Below are 6,604 nucleotides of genomic sequence, written 5' to 3'. Positions count from 1 at the left end.
CTGCTGCAGCAGCTGATGAATGGGGGCTTTTACTTAAAGGGACAAGAGCTGGGGTGGGCAGGACAGCCATGGGGGGGTGGGGGGAGGTGCTGGGAGAGCAGGTGGGGTTGAGAGGGTGCTCAGAGGGCAGGGGAAACAGGCAGGAGATAGGGCCTGGCAGGGGTCCCCCCATGGTCCCCTCCCCTGCCCCTACTTACCATCATGGGTCCAGCTCCCTGCTGCAGCCATTGGGGACGACCCGAATCGCCGATGCTCTCCGAATCAATTTGGACCTTTCAATTAGTCCCCTGATTCAATTCAGCTTTAGAGATTCAGCCACTGAATCAGGCTGAATCTCCTCCAGATTGAATTAGCACCCAAAGCCTTGCACAGCCCTACCGAATACACACAATGGTGAGGCAGTTGGAGTGTGCTAATTAGCACACTCCAGCATACTTGATGAATTGTGTCTGGTCTAACGTGTGCTATTTAGCCTGTGTCAAAGCAGGCGTTGGACATGTCTGTAGGTGCCCTTAGTGCCTAAAAGGAAGGAGGAGGAAGGACGGTGAAAAAGTAGATGGGTTGATTTGTGCCTACAGGCACCTAGCTGGATTTAGGTGTCTAAGAACATTCTATTCCACCCTGCTTTGTCCCTGAAAATGTTTGCATGTCTTTGGTAACATGCCATCATTTTATGCTTAAGACTAAGTCATAAAAGCATAAGTTTTTATTATTATTAGCAATTACATCTATCATTACTGAGAAGATGATGATGTTAATAACGATAATAATAGTAATATTGCGGAGGAGTAGTTGGGTAACTAAATCAATTTACAGCTGTGTAAACAGTCCAGTCATTTTGTTGTGTTGTTACATTTTTGTGGGGGAAGGTCTTCCATTTTTGTATTAAATTTCTAGTCTTTTAATTGCTTGTTGAATCTTTTTCCATGAGATATCATGGTGATATATTTCTAAAATCTTATTCAGTTGTTGACAAACAGAGAAGGCCCAATCCTACCCCCATGTGAATTGATGATAACATTCCTATGGTGATGACTTCACTATGCAAAGAAGCAGGTCTAAAAGGGAAATAACTTTTTTGGGGCATAACTTTATGATATATAACATTTGTGTGGGTTGGTCTAAGAAATTTTTAATAGCACAGTGAGCCAGATGTCCTGTGTTTAAAAGTCAGAGCTAACATATGGTAGGTTTTAAATGACCCCTTGCCTAACCTGGTCTCCTGCTTGCTGAGCTAGCAAGGGCAAATTTAAGCTCCTAAGGAGAAAGCTTGCCTAGTGTTGTTCTAGAGCTCTGAAGAAGGCATGAAGAGGGTGACTGAACAAACAGAAATTAGAATCCCATATAAACAAGTCATTAGACACATGTTTATACTATATTTTTTTCCAATAAGTGTGTGTTTCTCAGATTTGAAGTCTTCATTGCCAGAAACATACTGCATTATTACTATCAAGTGATTGTTTTCTTATCCTCACTGTTAATTGGCAGCAGCATCAAGTTTTTAAAGGCTTCTAGAGTTTGTTTATTAGTTTCTATACAGTTTGTTGAAACAAGATTAAAAATAATTAATATACTGCGATAATGAGATAATACAAACGGTGTTAGATAATGTTTAAGGTCTTTTGTCTTTCATTTCTTTTGTCTACTCACCAGTTGTACCACTTCACTTGGACAGGTATAGTTAAAAAGATGCTACCCCCTTACTGTATATACATTATATGAGGATAAACCATCTCTAAACTGTGAAGGAAGGGGAAATGGCTGTATCAGGCTAAGGCACCTTTATACTAATATAACTGCAGCCACAGTAGGAGATTTTACTGATAATGCCATATTGTTTAGAAAAAAAAAATCTTTCCCCAAAAGTTAGTGATACACAAATCTACATATGCGCCAGGGCTTTATTACACTTGTGCCAAATCCATATCTCCCTGTTTGATCCAAGAACAACACTGTTGCTTAAGTTTTTTTCACATTGATTCCAATTTTCTTTTTCTTGGTCTCAGTCTCTTCAGGTACTTGTACAACACTCACTGGACTAGAATCTGGGCCCAAGTTTGAAAGCTGACTCTATGCAAGCTCAGTACCTGATCCCCAATGGAGATTAAAGTGATTGTATCCCATTGTGTCTATTATGCTGGAGAGGTTTTAGACTGTGGAAACCTGTGGTGTTCTAGCTAAAGGCCTGCATAGGAAGAATAAAGAAAATGATTATCAGAGTTAAAGAGTATATACCTTAAAATGTTGGAAGGGTCACAAGTAAGTAAAGGTCTATGGATATGTATCTTTAAACAACACATCATGGGATGTAGATTTACCCTGGGGTGACTTAATCACTTCTGCATATACGTTTTAGGTACTCATCATAGCCGCATCTGAGTAAATGTTAAACAAGTTAGCAATACACCAACTATCCATCTTTTATCAGTTGAAACTTAAAAAGGTCCATATGACAGACATCCAACAGTGAGAGAAGGCCTACATAAGTGTATATGCATTGTCACGTACGCAAACAGTTTTGAGCTCAATCAAGTCTTTAGTTCCATTGTAATCTCTACACTGAGATAACCCTTCTTGAGAACTGTAGAATCCACTACCTTAGTAATAAACAGTCACGATATGCCTTCCTATCTTTGCTGTGGAAAGGGCAGAATGTATCCGTCTCAGAGATAGCAAAGGTCTTAAATATGAGGATCAAGACCTTGAATGTGACTCGATATAAAATGTGTGCAAGTACAATAGTGAATATAGGATTAGAATATATGAATATCTATTGATTCAGGAATACTCCATAGAGCAGGGCCATTTGCAACCAGTAGAAGGTATTTATAACTTGCTGCTTCTCTAGGATGAATAATTTTTCCCCAATTATTTGGTCTGCCCAGAAGTTTAGCAAATTTTCAAGCAATATCTCCACATCATGGAAAATGAGTCCACGGGGAAAAACCTGGGTCTGTTAACACTAAATTAACTTCAGAATACATCCACCTTGATGTTAACAGTGAACAGAAATTAACATGGTTTAAAAATGCATTATAATTTATTTACTACACATACTATACTGTCCAACCCTACTGCCACTAGTGCCAATGTAAACCTCCCTCTACATTTGCAGATCAAGGTGTGATTGGATCTAATGCGTGATCCACACAATTGCACCTCCTTCAATTCTACACGTGCATGTCTGGAGGCGCAATTGTGAGATTGCCCATTAGATCCAATGACACCTTATTGGTAGTGCAAGGGGAACCTGCTCCTGGGCTCCCCCTGCACTGGCAAAAAGCAAGCTTCCACAGCTGAAAGCCCCCTTTGCTGAGGGGGCTCACAGCCATGGGGGCCATGTGCAGCTAGAGCTGAGAGACCCCCGCGATTGATAGGGCTCCTGGTCCCTGCTGCATGTGAGGTTCAGCCAAGACTGGGAGACCTGGCAGCTATGGTACTTTCAGTCCTGACTGTGTGAGGTGCAGCTGGGGCCAAGAGCCTTATGTGGACTGGGGGTTTCATGGACCCCCAATCCTTGGGGATCATGGCAGCCACAGTCCCCATGATTCAGGGTTTTCACACTGAGCAAGGTACACCCTTGTGGCTGAGAAGCCCGTCAGCTGATGGGGCTCCCAACTGCAGGGGGAGACCCTGTTACACATGCAAATTAAAACTTGATAACCAGCAATAAAGTTTGTACACATTTTTTAGGTCTAACTTTGTAGCTGGTTCGAGCTTTTTACCGAGTGATAGCTACTTTGCACTTGTAGCTGGTCTCTATATAACTGCACAGTTAATTGTGCAATACCTGTAATGTGTAAAGGGGAGCTAATATTTGTAACCTCTGTGTATAGACTAGAAGTTCTTGATTCTTGTGTGTGCGCCAGGCTAAGGCTAAAGGGAACCAGATCCCTTTAGCCTCCATGCACTCCATCTCCAATCCTCCATGTACTCAATATCATTTTCAGACAAGTCCATAACTATCCCAAAGCACCTGTATCTCACAGGTAAATTGTCTTATTACTCATGGGGGTTTTTTGGAAACACAAAGGTAGAAACTGAATGAACCTCAATTGCCTGTTCTGCCTTTCACTTAGCCTTTGAATAGGAGCAGTAGGGACAGGAAAAGCTATTTAACACAGAGTTTAATAATTTTTAAAAACAGATTATATGAAATGATTGCCTACCAGAGTAGGACACTGGAATCAATGTGCCACAAAGCCCCTTTGAGTGCTATACTCCTAAATGAGCATGTTTTGAGGTGTCAAACACTCTACCCTGCTTATACATGTACTTGTTTTGTAACAGTTGTCATAAATGATGCTAGTCTAAAAGGGAGTTCCACTTATGCTAACTCAACCCTGACAAGCTTCTAATTAGGCTGTTGTATAGCTCAGCCAGCAGTTTATGAGCTGAGAACAAAGGTAGGGGAAAGTAGAGACAGATCTTTTCTGCCATTGCTAGGTCTAATATAATACCATATGGATGAGGTCATTAAGGAGCAAATACTGTTCCCCACTGAAATCAAAGGCAAAGTTTTCAATCATTGCAGTAAGAGCAGGAACAATAACTTAACGAGTTTCTTTGCCATTTGGATTACCTTTGGTTTTATTGACAGCTTTGTTAATTTTTCAGTTTGGAAATTTTAAGATTTCCTGCCCTTTGGGCGGGGGGCTGGACTCGATGATCTTCCGAGGTCCCTTCCAGCCCTGATGTCTATGAAAGATTGTACTGGAAATTTAGACCATGATAAATGAACCATTTAAGCTCGGAGGATAATTTTAAGAAGACTTTTATTTAAGTGAAAGCATAGTCCATTGGTTAAGGCACTGGCCTGGGAGTCCCAGGAGGCTTAAGTGACACAAAAAAAAATTGACATTATTATAGAAAGAACATACATCCACATAAACAGGTTTTGAAGCAATCCATCTTTTAGGAACAAATTTTAAATTCACCAAACTTAATTTTTCTTAAAGAACCAGCAGGTATATATGCACAATTGTTTTTTCTGATCTGGGCCAAAAACTTCACATCTCAGTGGTCCAAACACGGGCCTGAGAGCAGAAAACAGGATTCAAGTCTGCAATTAACTTTGAACAAGCTAACCTCCTGCTCCCCCATAGTGTGTGTGTGCACGCACGCATGTGTGTATCTTTGTATATGATGTTTGCAATAAAACATTGAAACAGAAGTTTCAAAGTGGCCCATTTTTTCCATGAACAATTTTGAAAATTTTATACAAAAAATGTAGTTGCAGGGGGGAGGCTATTTTGAACCCCAAAATTGTTAAAAAGAAATTAAAGTAGCTCACATTGTGATATATAATTGATGTCTGCAATATGCATTAGATTCTTCAGACAGGAGTGGCATTCTATTTTTTTTCTGGACGCCTGCAACCAAATGTGGTCATCCACATGGCTGTCTAAATCCTGCCATATGGACAGACTGCAAACTGTTCTTGCATACATAGCTCTACACACATGAAGAACTACATATGTGTGCATAAATAGAATGCCAGCCTGTGCCTTATTGGCATTTTTGGGACTTAGATGTTTAAATCTAGTCCAGAAGAATATAGCATGCCACCTAAAGAATTTCAATTGCTCGTATCCTACATCATTGCATTCACGTGTGACAAGTAGGATTTTCACCATGCCATAGCTTCAGGGTTATATTGGGAATCCTTTCGGCCTATTCTCTTGCCCAGTATATTAGTTTTCCTCCACATTAGTCTTCTAGTTTCATAAATTGTTTCTTTTGAAGCACACTTGAAGCTTCAGTCAGTTGCAAACAACAGCTAAATCAGTGATGTTTTATTTTGGTGGGTAACGGGAGTTTCAGAAACTACTCCAATGCAGGTAAATACAGAGTTTACATTCTGTTCACTTTGATCTGCTGACTACTGAATATTTAGCCCCCCCAAATTACAGTAATTCCAATTTGTAATAGCCACTTGTGAGATTTCAAAGTAAGAGGAACTTAAATTTCTTAAATGAGCAAGTATGTTGAATAAAAACTTGCAGTAGAAGTATTAATGAGACATTTGACAGGTCAGGAGTTACTCTAAAATCCTAATAGTGAATGTTCAGAGCACAGCATTGCAATTGTGGCTCAAGCTGAGGTGACACAACATTGCCATCACTGCACTGAGCAGAACTCGGCAAGCGATGGATGATCAGTTCAAAGAATAAGAAGGCGGCTATACCCTCCTTTGGCACGGTAAACAGGAAGGAGAACACTGATTTCACAGAGTTGGCTTTGCCATTAAGAATGAACTCGTAAACCAACTCAACAAGTTCCCTATTGGAATTAATGAGTGCTTCATGATCTCTATCTCAAATTGGCAGGGAGCCAACAGCCACTGTTATCAATGCATATGCCCCAATTCTTGATGCTGCCAATGAGATCAAGAGGAATTCTATGTCAACTTTAACTAAGTCTGCTTGGTGATTCTATGTCAACCTTTACCAAATCAGCATGGCGATCTCAACACCAGAGTTGGAAGAGACTTAAACCTCTGGAACAGAAACGTCAGCAAGAAAGGAGTGGGAAAGATTAACTCCAGTGGCATCCTCCTCTTGACCAAACGCACAGAACTTGGACTTACCACAACCAGCATCCT

Source organism: Alligator sinensis, unplaced genomic scaffold, assembly GCF_000455745.1.
Source record: "Alligator sinensis unplaced genomic scaffold, ASM45574v1 scaffold123_1, whole genome shotgun sequence".
Taxonomy (NCBI): Eukaryota; Metazoa; Chordata; order Crocodylia; family Alligatoridae; genus Alligator; species Alligator sinensis.
The sequence above is the reverse complement of the archived record's forward strand: the minus strand, read 5'-3'. Positions refer to the sequence as shown.